The 17,926-nt window shown below is 36.8% G+C and overlaps 1 long non-coding RNA gene across 1 annotated transcript in view; it reads right to left on the bottom strand.

Annotated features, from left to right (window-relative positions):
• Positions 1–2,863: 2,863 nt before the first annotated feature.
• The window catches only part of LOC139034668 (uncharacterized), a 35,036-nt gene continuing 19,973 nt past the window's right edge, over positions 2,864–17,926 (bottom strand). Inside the window, exon 4 of the long non-coding RNA XR_011487160.1 lies at positions 2,864–3,320. This is a non-coding gene — a long non-coding RNA (uncharacterized lncRNA). The remainder of the gene's footprint in view (positions 3,321–17,926) is intronic.

Below are 17,926 nucleotides of genomic sequence, written 5' to 3'. Positions count from 1 at the left end.
TTAAGCTCCATAACATGATGTTGGTTTCTAGATTAGCTATACTCCATAGACAACATATTTAATTCATGACAGTTTTTGCAACCCAAGCAATAAGAAGAGAGCTTGCAAATCATGTACCGCTGGATAACGACAATCAGGAAAACAAAACAACAGCGTGAGAAATGCTTGTTAAAATTTTAAATAGATATCTGTCCCTTGAAAGAATTTGTTCAGAATTTCACACACAGCCACCAAAATAATATAGTCCAATGTCCACACTAACAGTTCATAAATCATTTTTTAAGAATGTAAATTATCTCTTCACTTCAGTAAAACTCGTTAATTCTTATACTTATTTTTATTTGTAGCACATGATACTTCAGTTAGATACACTGAATCTAAAACAATGCAGTTATTTTAGAAATAGACTAGTGAGAAGTCAGGGAGATGGACTGGTCTGTCAACCAATAGTGTTCACAAAGTAAATCAATATTCCCAAGTTTATAGGGAAATATACACAAGTTAATCTCATCGTATATATTCAATTTATAAAATAGATCAATTATGCTTTGTTTTCAGTGTAGATGGACCTATTGCAGTCTTTCTAATATAGCTGAGACAGATTTCAGTTTATCAAGACAGCAAGAATATTTATAGTCAAATTTTCTGGGTTATAGTAAGTGAAGAACATTTATATTAGACTATTAATTTCATTTTACTAATTGCTATAAAAGAATCCCCTTTCACCCCTCTCTCCCAAAATGTCATTCTCCTGTCTAAATTTCTAAGTAAATTTGAAATATGTTTCTATATATGCAGTATTAAATTGTATACTGATAAAACTAAGTATCAGAGAAAATGTTTTCTTCCACAGTGAACTGGCTCAAAAAAAACAGGCTAGGTTGAGTACCAGTCTTCAGAATGCTTGGAACTTTTATAGGACCCTGGAGGAGTTGCCCTGGGTCAGATAATTCCCCCTGTTTAGTTAATTCCCTGGGAATTATGAACCTTCTTTTTCTATAGAAGGAAATATTAACCTTCAATGGGATGCTCTTAAGTCAAGGAATAAAACTGTGTGTTTTGTGATTAACCTTCATTTTCAAATGGCTAAAGGATTGAATAAATCTTTGAGATAAAGTAGTTTCCATCAAACATCTTAATCCACTGACAGATGGAAACTAAAAATAACTCTGGCATAAAAGTTTTAGTGGAAAAGCCAAATAGAGATGCATGTTCACCAACCACTTGAGAATCCCCCAAAGGCAATATTTACCTCCCATAGGGGAGCAACCCTAATGTTAAAACCACTGGTAAAACAGAATTTTTCCATAAACTAAAGAAAGAGTACAAATATTTTAACAATAAACCATCAAAACATGTTTTCCAACCTAAGTTTTATAATAAATGAAGTATGATTGTAATGTTTTGGTGTAAAAAATCCTGTAATAAAAGACTATAAAAAGTGCTTTATGTAAACAAAAAAGTTATTCTTATATATTTTTTAAAAAGGCATGGACTTGACAATTTCAAAAATGCTGGAAAAAAAAACACTTAAAAGTTTGTAAAAATTTAAATTTCTACCTCACACAATACATATAAGAAAAATTGCAGATTTTAAAAGACAAAATCTTTTATAGGGGGAATAAAAGAGCTAAGTATTAAACTTACCTAAGAACCACATACTGGCAACCATAAAAGCAAAATGAACTAACAGGTATACATATCTACAACTTGGGGAAGATTTTTCTAAGATAACATAAATGCACGTATTTATCATAAAAAATTAAATATTTTTTAAGAAATGATTCCTTAAACAAACTTAAGAGAAATTATAAGTTGGACAGCAAAAGTAAAGCAAATATAAGGATTAATACAAGGATTAGTACTCAGAATATATAAAGAGCTCTTATAATCAATATGAAAAGTCACCAAAATAGAAAAATGAATGAAAGAACAAAAAATACATATGATAAATGAATGTATAGAAAGATTCTTTACTTCCTGGATGATAAGGGAGATAAATATTTTAAAAGATATGTGTATTTTTAATCCATTAGATTAGCAAAATATAATTTATAAGATTGTTAACATCCAGCATTGGAGAGAAAATGGATACATAAACTGTTTGTGGGAGTATTATTTGGGAATGCCTTTTTAGAAGGCAATTTAACTAGAATATTCTTATTTTAAACATTAATATGAACATAGATTCCAGTGGTGATGATCAGAGGAATCTATTCTGAAAACCCACTTACTCATATGCATAGAAGTATATGTGCTAAGAATTCAATTATGGTATTATGCATGTATGTGTGTGTGTGTTAGTCACTCAGTCATATCTGACTCTTTGCGACCCCACAGACTGCAGCCTGCCAGGCTCCTGTGTCCATGGAATTCTCCAGGCAAGAATACTGGAGTGGACTGCCATTCCCTTCTTCAGGTATTATGCATAATAGCAAGCAAAATGTTGAGATATTTTAGACTCCTAGGTTCTACAGTCAGACAGTCTGTGATCCAATCAGGGTGCTTTGTGCAGTAATATATGGCCTTTTATTTGACTCCTTGATTTAGACAATATTTCAGAGTTGTTATAAAGATTAAATAAGATTATTTAAGTAAAGGGTTTAGAATTCAGTAACAGAGACTATCCATGACCTATTATATCTTCTTCATTTATTAATAGCATCAGAATCCTGGTTTTTATAGGGACAGCAATATATTCAACTATAAAATGTATATATGTATGTATATATATTTCCTAGTCTTCCTTACATCTAAGGATATTCAAGTGACATACTTCTAATCAGTGTGATGTAAGCAAAAACATCATGGAGTACATGTGTTCATTTCCTAGGGTGTCGTAGCAAATTACAAACTGGGCGGCTTACAACAATGCAAATTTATTTTCTCACAATTTCTAGAGGATAAAAGTCCACAATCGAGCTGTTGGCAGAGTCAGTTTCTTCTGAGGCCTCTTTCTTGGGCTGGTAGATGGTTACTTTCTCTTTGTATCTTCACATGGTCTTTTTCTGCGTGTGTGTGTGTCCTAATCTGCTCTTTGTATAAAGATACCAGTCACATCAGGTTAGAGTCCATTAAAATAACCTTATTTTGATCTAATTACCTCTTCAAAGACCTGATCTCCAACTACTGTCACATTCTGAGATACTAGGAATTAGGAATACAAAATACAAATTAGGAGGGCGTAACACAATTCAGCGCATAACAGTTTGCAAGAAAGCACTTTAACAGGGGCATAAGCTTTATTTGCATGTTGTATTTTTTTCCTTCCTTTGACCAGGAATGTGGATGAGAAGCTGAGCTGGTAGCCATTTTGTGATCTGGAAGGGAAAACCAGGAGAATCTCAGAATCCTTGACCCTGATCTACTAAGAATTCAGTAACATCATCAACTCACCCCACCTCTGAGCATCTTGATAAGTGTATGGTAAAGAGGAAAGTTAAAGCTTATTATTTAGAATTTCTGTTACATGTAACTGAACCCAAATCCACTTTGGTGAGTAATGTTCAATGAATTCCAATTCCAAATAATTATAATTAAAATTCAAGAAAAAGGAAACCTAAATGTTCACCAATAGGGGAGTGTTTTGATAAAATAAAGTGATCCACATTATGAAATATTTTGCAATCACTGAAGAAACATATGAAGAAGATAGATACCAACTAACAAGTAAAACTTTCTAAGAGCTGCTATGAAGTGAAAAAATGAAGTTGCAGAAAATAGATGCATTTGTTTTTAAATTATATATAAGCATGTATGTATACAAATGCATTAAACTTCTATGGGATATAGAACTGTTTATTTAAACCTTTCATAAGAAATACATTGATACATTATTGATACATTATAAATAAAATAGAAAGGAAAATATGCTTTGTGAAAGGAGTCAGATTACTACCTTTCCTTGCAAATGTGTACAGTTTACACACAATGCTTCAATCAAATTTTTTGAATTACAAAAATCAAACCATATCTTAAGTCACTAATTGATCCAAAAAAGACATAAAATTTACTAGAAATATCCAAAACTTTGACACTGTTGGGGAAGATGCCACACACCAATTTATAACAAGTATTTTGTGAATAAATTTATAATTCAAATTGGTTTTCTGTGAAGGACAAATCCGCTTTCTGAAGAGTTTAACAAGTTATAAATTTTGTATTAAATTATGTTGAGAATTCCACTAATAGCATGACAGTATTAGGAGCATTGCTGACACATTCACCGAAGAACCTGGTAAAAAAACTTTTTAAAGAAACAACTATTTAAAGTCTTTGGAAATGACCCTAAAGGTATATAGCAAATGAAGAAACACTCATTCAAGAGCATCTACTACTAAACTCACTAAGAACAGTGAGAATCTATAGCATTTGAAACAAGATGGGTTTCCTCTTCCCATCTCAGGTCAGTGAAAGAGAAACACCCTTGAGAACAGAAGGTTTCCCTCTCTTCCCAACTTCTAGGTAGAATTTATATTCCTAACGGGGCAAGGTGTCAGCATTTCACATCCTGCCTCCAGTTACCTGTTGATGAGGCAATCCCTATCAAAACCCCAATGCCTTTTTTTTTGTTGCAGAAATGGACAAATGCTAATATTCACATGGACTTTCAAGGGAACCCTGAATAGCAATAATATCTTTGAAAAAGAACAAAGCTGAAGGACTCACACTTCCTGATTTCAAAATGCATTAAAAAGCTAAGGTAATCAAAATTTGTGGTTCTGACATAAGAATAGACAAACAGAAGAATAGAATAGAATTGAGAACATAAAAAGAAACTCAACTCTGTGCTCAACTGATTTTTGACAAGGATGAGGAAACTATTCACAATAGGGAAAAAACGGTCCTTGAAGAAAGTTTCCCAGAAAACTTGTAAGTTTTCCAGAAAACATCAACATGCAAAAGAATGAAATTGGACCTTTACCATGCACATATACAAAAAAAATTTTTAAGAGAAAACAGAAATTAGGCTTGATTAGAAGTTCATCAAAGAACATCAAAGGAGCACTATCAAGAGAGTGAAAAGACAGTAAGTTCAACAAATGGTGCTGGAATAACTGGACAGCCACATGCAAAAAAAAATGAATCTAGACAAAGGCCTTACACCCTTCACAAAACCTAACTCAGAATGGATCACAAGCCTAAATGTAAAATGCAGAACTATATAAAACTGCTAGAAGATAATGTGGAAGAAAATCTAGATGACTTTTATTATGGCAATGTTTAAGTACAGCACCAATGGTACAATCCATGAAAAAAAAAATTGACAAGCCAAACTTCATTAAAACTAAAAATTTCTGCTCTTCAGAAGACGATGTCAAGTGAATGAGAAGACAAGATAAAATGGGAGAGACTATTTGCGAAAATGCAGCTGATAAAGGACTGTTATCAAAAATATACAAAACTCTTAAAACTCAGCAATAATCAAATTCAATAATAAGCAAGCAAACAACTTGATTTAAAAATGGACCTTAACAGACCCAAGAAGAAATGCAGATTTCATATAAGCTTGTGAAAAGATGGTCCACATTGTATGCCAATAGGGAAATGCAAATTAAAACAGTGATATATCACTACACATCTATTAGGATGGTCAAAATCCAGAACACTCACTATAACAAATGCTAGCAAGCATGTAGAGCATAGGAATGCTCATTCATTACTCTTGTGAATGCAAAAATAGTACAGCCACTTGGGAAGACTATTTGGTTGTTTCTCACGGAATGAAACATACTCTTACCAAATTACCCAACAATCCACTCCTAGGCACTATCCAAAGAAGTTGAAAACTTCTGTCTGCACAGAACCTGCACACAGATGCTTACAGTAGCCTTATTCATAACTGACAAAATTTCAAAGCAACTGTAAGTCCTCCAGTAGGTGAGTGTATAGACAAACAGTGGTCCATCCAGACAGTGCGACATTCTTCAGCACTGCAAATAAGTGGGCCATTAAGTCAGGAAAAACATGGAGGAAACTTGAAGTCAATCTGAAAAGGCTACATACTACATGATTCCAACTATATGACACCCTGGGAAAGGCAAGACTATGGGCACAATAAAAAGATCAGTGGTTGCCAAAGGTTGTGGGGAGGGTGGGAGGAATCCGTAGAGCACATGGAAGTTTTAGGACAGTGAAAATACTTCGTATGATACCAAAGTGGCAGATATGTGTTGGTACAGACTTGTCCATATACATAGAATGCACAAGGAGAACAGTGAATTGCAGAAAAAGCTGTGATGTTTATGTGATGATGATGTAATAGTAATGTAGATTTATCCATTGTCACTAATGTACCACTCTCATGGGGGATACTGATGATGAGGGAGACTGTGCCATGTGGGGGCAGGAAATATATGGAAAATCTCTGTATCTTCCCCTCAGTTTTACTGTCAATCTAAAACTGCTCTAAAAAAATTAAGTCTAAATTTAAAAAAAGAGACAGAGAGAGCCCACAGAATGGGAGAAAATATTTGTAAGTCATACATCTAATACACAATTGGGGGTACAGAATCCGCTTGCCAATGCAAAAGACACGGGTTCGATTCCTGATCGGGGAAGATCCCACATGCCTCAGAGCCATAAGCCTGTGCATCACAGCTGCTGAGCATGGGCTCCAGAGCCCCAGAGCCGCAACTGCCAAGCCCAGGAGCCACAGCTCCTGAGACCCATGCACCCTAGAGCTTCTGCTTTGCACAAGAGAAACCACCACAAAGAGAAGCCTGCACACGCAGCTAGAGAATAGCCCCCCACTAACTGCACTAGAGAAAAGCCTGAGCAGCAGCAAAGACCCAGCACAGCCATAAATAAATAAATAAGCAATATGGAGTGAATATCCAAGAGATGTGACAGCTGTGACAACACAAAGACCCAAAGAAGTAAAAGTAGTTTGAGGGTTTGAATAAGATGGTTTCCAAAGAGATATACCAACGCATTAGTGACTAATAACCACATGAAAACAGGTTCAACATAGTCTTAAGAAAAGCATGAGTCAAAACTACAATGAGATATATCTCACACACATTTAAATGGCTACTATTCTTAAAAAGCTAACAGAAAATAGCAAGTGTTGTGAGAATGTGGGGAAACTGGAACCATCAAGTGCTGCTGGGAGGAATAAATAATGAATGGTAAGTCATTGTGGAAAAGTTTGGTTTCTTCTCAAAAAGCTAAACATAGAATCGCCCTTGTTCTTTAGTCACTAAGTTGTTTGGGACTTTCTGTGACCCCAGGATGGAGAAGGCGATGGCGCCCCGCTCAGTGCTCTTACCTGGAAAACCCCACGGACGGAGGAGCCTGGTGGGCTGCAGTCCATGGGGTCGCTGAGAGTCAGACATGACTGAGCGACTTCACTCTCACTCTTCACTTTCATGCATTGGAGAAGGAAGTGGCAGCCCACTCCAGTTTTCTTGCCTGGAGAATCCCAGGGACGGGGAGCCTGGTGGGCTGCTGTCTGTGGGGTCGCACAGAGTCAGACACGACTGAAGCGACTTAGCAGCAGTAGCAGTGACCCCATGAACTCAGAATTACCATGAAAGTGAAAGTGTTAGTCGTTCAGTGGTGTCCCATGGACTGTAGCCCACCAGGCTCCTCTGTTCATGGAATTCTCCAAGCAGGAACACTGGAGTAGGTTGCCATTCCCTTCTCTAGGGGATCTTCCTGACCCAGGGATTGAACCTGGGTCTCCTGAATTTCAGGTAGATTCATCACTGTCTGAGCCACCAGGATATTCCCCAGAATTATTATATGACCTAGTAATTGCACCTCCAGGTATATATCCAAAAGAATTGAAAAAAAGGTACTCAAAAAACTTTTAGGCCAGTACTCATAGCAATACTATTCACAAAAGCCAAAAGATGAAAACTACATGGTGCCCATCAACCAATGAATGGATAAACAAAATATAATATGTAGGTATATCAGAATATTCAGTTCAATTCAGTTCAGTCACTCAGCCGTGTCTGACTCTTTGCAACCCCATGAACTGTAGCATGCCAGGCCTCCCTGTCCATCACCAACTCCAGGAGTTCATCCAAACTATGTCCATTGAGTCGGTGATGCCATCCAACCATCTCATCCTCTGTCATCCCTTTCTCCTCCTGCCCTCAGTCTTTCCCAGCATCAGGGTCTTTTCAAATGAGTCAGCTCTTTGCATCAGCTGGCCAAAGTATTGGAGTCTCAGCTTCCACATCAGTCAAATATTCAGTTCAGTTCAGTTCAGTTCAGTCGCTCAGTCAAATATTACTCACCCATTAAAAGAAATTATGTTCTGATACATGCAATAAAAGGGATGACCCTTGGAAACATGCTAAATTAAATAAGATAGACACAAAAGGACAAATATTTCATTTGTATGATCCCACTTATAAGAAATATCTCAAATAGACAAATTTAGAGAGACAGAAAAGGTATTAGGAGTTCGGGTTAGGCCAGTTGGGAGGTCTTACTTAATGTGTACAACATTGCTGTTTGCAGTGATGAAAATTTTGGAAATTAAGTGGAGATGGTTACACTATGTTGAGGATGTAATTCATGCCACTGACTTGCACCTCAAAAGTGGCTAAAACGGAAAATTTTGTTATAGATATTTTAGCATAATAAAAGTAGTTTAAAAAATCAAAAGCTATGTTATAGAAAACACTATTTAAAGAATGGAAAGACAACCCACAGGCTGGGAAAAATTATTTGCAAAACATATATCTGATAATTAATGGATATATATCCAAAATGCATAAGTAACACTTAAAACTCAACCAAATGAAAGTAAATAGCCCAATTTAAAAAATAGACAAAATATCTGAACAGGTTCTTCAACAAAGAAAATATGCAAATGGAAAATAAGTATGTAAAAAGATGCTCAGCATTTATTTATCACTAAAGAATTACAAATTAAAGCAATAATTAAATATCACTACACACTTCTTGGGCTTCCCAGGGAGCTCTAGTGGTAAAGAACCCACCTGCCAATGCAAGAGACATAGAAGATGCAGGTTCGATCCCTGGGTTGGGAAGACCCGCTGGAGGAGGGCATCTCAACCCACTCTAGGATTTTTGCCGGGAGAATCCCAGGGACAGAAGAGCCTGGCGGACTACAGTCCTTAGGGTCTCCAAAGAGTCAGACACGCCTGAAACAACTTGGCATGCACGCACACACACACTTATTAAAATGGAGAAAGTCCAAGACACCGACAACATGGAATGTTTGTCATGATGTGGAGCAACAGAAACTCAGTCATTGCTAGAACTGTACAGCCAGTTCAAAAGATACTTTGACAGTTTCTTGCAAAGCTAAACATAGGTTTACCATAAGATCCAGCATTACTCTCCTAGGTATTTCCTTAAATAAGTTGAAAACTTATATTCATATAAAAATATACACACAAACATTTAAAAGGAATTTATGATCATCAAAAATTGAGCACAACCAAGATTTCCTTCGATTGGTGACAGAATAAACACACTTGGCACATCATTAAATAGGATATTATCTAGCTATGAAATGAAATGATCTAATAAACCCTGGAAGACATGGAGGAACCTTAAATGAAAGAAGCCAGTTTGAAAAAGCTTCATACTTTATGCCTCCATAAGAATATGATATTTGGAAAATGCAAAACTATCATGACTATAAGCAGATCATTATGTTGCCAGGAGTTCTGGGGGTGGCAGAGGAAAGCTGGTTGATAGGCCAAACAAAGGAATTTTCAGGGCAGTAAAACTGTTTTATATGATACGGCAGTGGAGAACACAAGATGTTCAGCATCTGTCCAAATTCACAGAGTCATATAGCACGAAGAATATATCTTAATGTATACAAATGTTAAAACTAATTTAGGAGTTTAGGGGACTCCCCCATGGAATGCAGAAACTGACAAAAGAATTTAAATGTATGACAATTCCAACTGTGGGACATTCTGCAAAATGTCTGACCAACAGTATGCAAAACTATCAAGGTCATTGAAAACAAGAGAAGTCTGAGAAAGTGTTAAAACCAAGAGAAACAGAAGGAGACATGACTATTAAATTTGATGTGACATCACTAATGAGACCCTAGAACAGAAGAAGGAAATTAGAACACAGTCAAGAGAAAGAGAAACAGACCATGAATTGGGAGAAAATATCTGCAAAATATTTCTGATATAGAACTTCTATCTAAAATTATACAAATAACTCTTAAAATTCAACAACAACAAGCAAGAACTGAACTTAAAAACTTGGCAGGTATATGTTAAAACTCTCTGTACTATATTTGTAATAAATGTATAAATCTAAAACTGGTGGGATACATGTACACCCAATGGCTGATTCATGTCAATGTACAGCAAAAACCACCACAATATTGTAAAGTTATTAGCCTCCAATTAAATTAATTAATTTTTAAAAATTCTTAATAGTTTCATATCCACGTAAAAACAATCCAAGTATAAGATTTCATTTCATCTTAGAACAGACAAATTGGGACAAAGCAATGAAGTTCATTTCTGTTGCCTTAATCCTGAAGAATGAGTGATAGACAACTGCTTGTTTTATTTTTCCATAAAGCCAAGGGATGTGTGTGTGTGTTTGGGGATGGAGAGAGAACAGTAGAGGAGATCATATAAAATATTTTTTTCCATTTTATTATGCTGATGTTTTAGGTTTTTTTTACTTTTTGAATTTCTAAAGCCAAAATGTATTCTACAATTGATGTGAAGATTTAATATGGTTGAGTTTAGTTTGCCCTGGTTTCCTTTCTGTAAAGTGGCTAATATATCAGTTGTGCATCTTCCAAACCATGCTATTTTATAATTGAAGGAAGATGGTATAGGAACTCCATACAAAAGTAAAAAATAATGTCCTTCCTGAAAGATTCTTTTGGCTCCTACTTCAGTTCATTTGACAGGCTGGCTTTTCCCTGAGAAGGAAGTTTCATTTGTCTACTTTTACACTATAATGGTACTTTGTTAGTGCCCAGGTCAAGGCTTGCTGAACCCAGTTCTCCACTTTGCCTGTAGGTACTGTTTTCCACGTATGTGCCCAAGGCTTTCTCACCAACTTGCCACCAGCCAAGTGAAGAAATACTTCAAGCTGTTGGTAGCTGAATGCTGTATACTTTTTGGCTTCACATCAAGCCCCTAGAGAACTGAGTGTGATATTTGGATAATATCAATACTGAAACCTGCCCCAGACCTCAGCAAAAATGCAAAATGGGTGAAATTTGCATTGGTTGCTAGGCACACTCTTACAGAAAAAGGCAACTATCCATTCTCTCCTCCTTAAAGCCCTTAGCTGTCCCTGCAGCTCCTTGAAGTGGGTAGCTATCTTCTCCCCTCAGGGAAAGATTTTAATCTTCAAATTTCCTGAGTTCTCTCATCTATAATTACTCCTTTAGAGACTCTTCCGAACTTTCAGACCTTACAAATATGACCACTGACAATGTGTTAACACTAATATATTAATACAGGGGTCAGCAAACTACGGCTGTGGGACAAACCAGCTTGCTGCTTGTCTTTGTAAATAAAGTTTTATTGGAATGCACCCACACCCATTTGTTTAGTATCATCCATGATTGCTTTGGGCCTGCTGTGGCAAGCAGAGTTGAGTATTTGCTACAGAGACCACATAGCCCAAAAAGTCTGAAAGATTAACTATCTGGCCTTTTATATAAAGGTTTCCTGACTAGTGTTTTAATTATCTTTTGTGGTGGGGTATAGGAATAACTGAAGAGATAATTGATGGATGGGTCCTACTGCATAACAAAGGTGGCTTCTGTATTCTACCTCACTCTTGTTTACAAAGGCCTTGTAGAAACAACCCATTAAGCAAAAATTGTGATAATAATGTTGAGATACAGCTTATGAAATAGAAAATGCTGAAAGCAAAGGCAGCCAGTATATCACCAAGACACCTTACCCATATCATGCTATACTTAGGACTGAGATTGAGAAATATCAGTCACATTGTAGCAAGATTAGGTGAATTTCATAAATGTTACTTTCTAAATAGTTTATGCATACCCAGATAATGATCATCTAGTGGTGTACTTCTTTCTTTCTTTCACTTTTTTCATTTTCAATAACATTTATTGTTTTCTTCCTAACTTTACAAAAGATACATGTTCATTGCAGACAACTAGAAATACATAAACTTGTGAAGCAAAAATTAACCATCATCCTTTACCCGCACCCTCCGGAGATAACTGTCATTGGTGTTTTGCTGTATTTCCTCCCAATGTTTGTGTATTTTTTAACTGAAGTGGAATTGATTTATCTAGTTACTATATGTCACCATACAAAGATATTGCAATATAATCGACTGTATCCCCCGCGCTGTATATTGTATCCCCATGACTCCTTTATTTTGTAACTGCAAGTTTATAGCAGTTAATCTCCCTCACCTATTTCACTCATCCCACCAATTCTCTTTCCTCTGGCAACCACCTGTTCTTTGCATCTCTAAGTCTGTTCTGTTCTGTTCATTAATTTGTTTCTCAGATTCAACATACAAGTGAAATCATATGGTGTTGATTTTCCTCCATTTGACTTATTTCACTTAGCATAATACCCTCTAAGCCCAGCCACGTTGTCAAAAATGGCTAGATTTTGTCCTCTTGTGTGGCAGTCCATTCTATGCACGCCTCAGCTTTGTTCACCCACCTCCTGATGGGCACTTGGCTTGTTTCCACATCTTGGCTATTGTGAATAATACTGCAGTGGACATAACGGTTGATCTATCTTTTTGAATTAATGTTTTTATTTTCTTCAAATACTTATCCAGAAGTGGAACTGATGAGTCATATGGTAATTCTATTTCTCATTTTTTGAGGAACCTCCATACTGATTTCCATATTGACTTCACTAATTTACATTCACACCAACAGTGCACAAGTATTCCCTTTTCTCCACGTCCTCACCAGCATTTGCTGCTCTTTGTTATTTTGATACTAGTCATCCTGACAGATGTGAACAGTTGTCTCATTGTGGTTTTGATTTGCATTTCCCTGATAGTTATGTTGAGCATCTTTTCATGTGTCTGTTGGCCATCTCTATGACTTCTTTGGGAAAATGTCTATTCCAAAGAAGACAAAATGAGTGGTCCTTTGCCCAATTTCTGATTCCGTTGCTCTTTTTTTTTATGTTGAGTTGTATGACTCCTTTGTATATTTTGATTATTGACCTCTATCAGATAGATCATTTGCAAATATTTTATCCCATTCAATAGGCTGCTGTTTCATCTTATTGATAATTTCCTTCACTGTGCAAAAGCTTTTTAGCTTGATATGGTTCTATTTGTTTATTTTTTATTTTGTTTCCCTTGCCTAGTGAGACACATCTTAAAAAATATGGCTAAGGCCAATGTCAAAGAACCTACTGCCTGTTTTCTTCTATGAGTTTTATGATTTTAGATCTTACATCTAGATTTTAATCATCTTAAGTTTATTTTTGTATGTGATATGACAAAGTATAAGATGATATACTTTAGAATTCCACTTTATTCATTTTATCAAAGACAACTGTAAAAGGTTTGATGCCTGCTGATTATACCTGCAGATGAAAATTTTTATAGCAGATAATATAGCAGATAATATGCTGACTGAAAAAAGAGTGATTTTAGCAAGGGGTTGAAACAAGGGGCTAACTCTATCCAGATGTCGTCAAATAAGAATTTAATGAAAAGCCCTAACTGTGATACACAAAACTGTTTGCACAGCTATACAATATGGCTTAGTTGTCTGGGTAGGAAATGTATTAGGTTTTCGCTGACAGTAAACTTGATATGATTTTGCTTTGTATAGCGATTGCCGAGGAGATTCAATTATATTATCATACATTAATCAGAAAACACGTCTAGAAGAAGGATAGATGTCTGTATACAACATCCACACAGTGTGTCGTACTATCTTGCGTTGAACACTAAACTTTCAGAGAAACTCAAAAATTGGAGTGTGTCTAAAGGAAGCCAGCTAGAATGGTGAGAAGCCTGAAACTGTCACAAAATTAAGAAAGAGACTATTTAATCAGGTGTCTTCAAATGTTTGAGGGATGACCTAAAGTTTAACTTTGCTGTAGCACTGATCTTTGGTTCAAGATTAAATAAACACACAAACAAAAGAATAAAGAAACAAACCATTAGAGTGGACTCAAAAGATAATTAGTGGAATTAGGTGTACCTTCGTTACCATCAGGATGATAAAAGCAAGTCAGTGAACAAGTCATTCAAGGGTTGGAAGTTAAACTAAGTTTTACCTAAGATCCCTTCCCTAGAAAATTCTAAGATTCTTAATTTTTTAGATTTCAAATGCTGTGCTGTTGATGAGGTTTAAAAGAAATGCCTCACTATAAGCACCTTGCCATGACATTTCCAACTCCTTCATAAACTGGCTCCCACCCACATATCCACCCTTGTCTTCTAGTACGCCAGACCTGCAGGCTTCCTCGGTGGCTCAGTGATGCCTGCAAGGCAGAAGACGCGGATTCGATCCCCGGGTCTGGAAGATCCCTGGAGGATCCACTCCAGTATTCTTGCCTGGAAAATCCCGTGGACAGAGGACCCTGGCTACAGTCCACAGAGTCACGAAGAGTCAGAAATAACTGAAGTGACGTGCGTGCCAGACCTGCATCTTACAAAGCTGAGGACACGTCATCATTTCTAACCTACAAAACCAGCAACTTCATATTGTTCAATCCAGTCATATACATTTTCTTCAAGCATGCTTTAAATATTTCAGCATCTAGGCCTATATGGTTCCATTTCTTCAACACAAGATAATTTTCCAAGACATCCTCTCTCCACTTCTGCTTATGTAAAGACTACCTTTCTTTTAAAGTTCCATTTGTCCATTCACCCATGAAACCTTCTTTAGTGATTCCAAAAATCTGATTTTACCTAATTCTTCACATCTGTAGGGTTTTTTCACCCAAGACAAATGATCCTGTTTTATATGGCTATTTGCCTTCTCATATATAAACCGTTGTTCTTGTAAATGTCATACCCAGGTTACTCCTAGCTACTGTGTACTTTTCTACACGTTAGAAGCTCAACATATAGCTGCTGCTAAAACCCCAGAAAGTCCCAACCACAATGCTTCTGTATCAAACTGCTTCTGAATGAAACAACATAATGAGAGAATTCTTCACAGATTCTCTGACCCATGACTCACTATGAGATGTGATTATTATACAGTTCTCATACTTTGCAGTTAGCAGAGACAAAGCTGAGCATTTGTAGGTGCATGCATATTAGGAAGGCTTTTGGCAGTTCTGTTACTAGGGTTGTTTGTGCAGAATTACGAATTAAGCAGTCTGCCAAGGCAGATCTAATATTCTTTTCTGTGCAATGAAGTAAATCTTCAGTTTCTACATTCACTTCCTTTTTCATCCCTTTCTCTCTCCAATATTTGTTTCACAGGAACATTTTAATGCATTTATCTTTTCCCCTCAGCTTGTGAAATTACTCATCCCTAGGATGTGTAATTGAGAGGTGTCCTATTACACCCATGGGATTATAGGCTTTATGAATCACTCTGACATGAGAAAAATGTTTGTGTAAGAAGCACTAGATTTATGTGAAAAGGGTACAAAGACTTTTAATAACACTGGCTCTTGGTTTGGGCAGGTCTTCAATGGAGCATTTCTATACATGCAGCTTGCAAATTACACATGACTGGCAATATTTAACTGTGAAAACACTTTTGTACGGGCAGGTGCTTTTTAAATGAGAATTTATAGTGTACATTTTCATTGATTTCTCCTCCTCAGAAATCTAAGATTTTGACATGTTGGAAGGGAATGTCTTTAAAGCTCAGATCAGTGCATAGAGAACTTAAAAGCTGGAATTATGATTTCTGCAAGCATAGGGACATATGTGGTCTAGGAAAGAAATAATTTTCTTTAAAGAAAAACTACTAGGATGAGCTGCCTGAGAGTGAATATGAAGTGCTCTGCACATCTTTCAGAAAGCCACAGCAACTTTTTAAAACTTGGATGGTTAGCTATATTCTACTTGAAATCAGGGGTTTTATTAGCCAGAAGTTCTAGAGTCCTAAACTCATTTTGGTCGAGACACTGAGTATGTGTGTTTGTCTGTGTGTGTGGTCTTCATAATTTAGTTTATATTCACTAAAATTAGTTTTAGACTATTAAGAAAAATTTTTGAGAACACTGGCGGACGCTTATTAGTCAAGAACCACTGGAATTTCACTAAATGATTTGTAGTCTAATGTACTTTCTTAAATGAAATGGCTAATACTGGTGACTTGGAGTTTGGGGCCTAACAAAAGTGTGGTTTGTGGTTAAAAACCCTAAGACTTCTGGTTTTCTAAAAGGTCTTCCTTTTTCTATCTTGTTTTTGAAGTGTTCTGACATATTGCGTTTACTTTTCTTGAAAATATTTGTATTTTCATGAAAATATCTGAAGTTCTTTCACATAAATGGAAAGGAATCATTGAATAAAATATCTGAGCTGCCATGGGGACTTGAGTCCCATTAAATCCAACTCCTTTATAATTCTAGAGAAATGAGACATAGTCCAAAGAAGTTGCATGCAACCAAATTATTGAAAAGCTAGGCTCCTGGGCTGGTGATCTGTTTCACCCTAGATAATATACATGTTTCGATGCTGTTCTCTTGAAACATCCCACCCTCGCCTTCTCCCAGAGTCCACAAGTCTGTTCTATACATCTGAGTCTCTTTTTCTGTTTTGCATATAGGGTTATCGTTACCATCTTTCTAAATTCCATATATATGTGTTAGTATACTGTAATGGTCTTTATCTTTCTGGCTTACTTCGCTCTGTTGGGTGCATGAGACAAGTGCTCGGGCCTGGTGCACTGGGAAGACCTAGAGGGATCAAGTGGAGAGGGAGGTGGGAGGGGGGACCGGGATGGGGAATACATGTAAATCCATGGCTAATTCATTTCAATGTATGACAAAAACCACTGCAATGATATAAAGTAATTAGCCTCCAACTAATAAAAATAAATGGAAAAAAAAAAAAAGAAAAGAAAAGCTAGGCTCCTGAAAAGTATGTCCATGCCTTCTTACCACTGTCCTTTTCAGTCTGTTATATCAAATACTTCTTTCCTGTTCTGGGGTGAAGTCTTAGGCTGAAAGTATTGCTTTTCCAACTACTGTTAGATTTTAATGAATAGTGTGAATGCTTCCCAAGTGGCACAAGTGGTAAAGAACTTGCCTGCCAATGCGGGAAACATAGGAGATGCGGGTTCAATCCCCGGGTCAGGAAGATCCCCGGAGGAAGGCATGGCAACCCACTCCAGCATTCTTGCCTGGGAAATCCCGTGGACAGAGGAGCCTGGTTGGCTACAGTCCATGGGGTCACACAGAGTTATCCACGACTGGAAAGACTCAGCATGCATGCATTTCTAATTTTTCATGGAATCAGGGTGCTGGGCAGCTTGGCTCCTAGGTAGCTTCTCTTCCTGGATTACAGGTGGTAATCTTCTTGGTGTGTCTACACAAGGCAGAGACACAGAAAGGAACCTCTTGCTCTCTTCTTCTAAGATCACCAATCCTATTGAATTAAGTCCCCCCTTATGACTGCGTTTAACCTGAATTACCTCCTAAAACTCCTATGTTCCAATAAGCCACATTGTCACTTTGGGGGTTACAGCTTCAACAGGTAAATTTGCAGGCACAGTGGGGATGGGAGGCATAATGTTGTTCAGATCAATCCCGAAGCTTCACTCTTTTGTCTAATTCATAGCTAAAGTTTTGGGAAGGGATCAGCTTTTCTCAGGTCTTTTTGATTACTCTTCCTGGCTTTCGTATTCCTCTCCCATCACACAGCTGCTCCTCTTATGTGGGGAAGGGGGCACGGATACAGAAAAAAAGGGGGAGGGAAGTGATATCATGCAATTCTCACTTAGCTGTTCATGCACATGGGCAGATCTTTGAAAGTTTATTTTTAGGGTGTATTTGAGGGTTCTTCA

Source organism: Odocoileus virginianus, chromosome 4 (genome assembly GCF_023699985.2).
Source record: "Odocoileus virginianus isolate 20LAN1187 ecotype Illinois chromosome 4, Ovbor_1.2, whole genome shotgun sequence".
NCBI lineage: Eukaryota > Metazoa > Chordata > Mammalia > Artiodactyla > Cervidae > Odocoileus > Odocoileus virginianus.
Note: the sequence above shows the minus strand (reverse complement) of the source record. Positions and strands in the feature narration are given on the sequence as shown.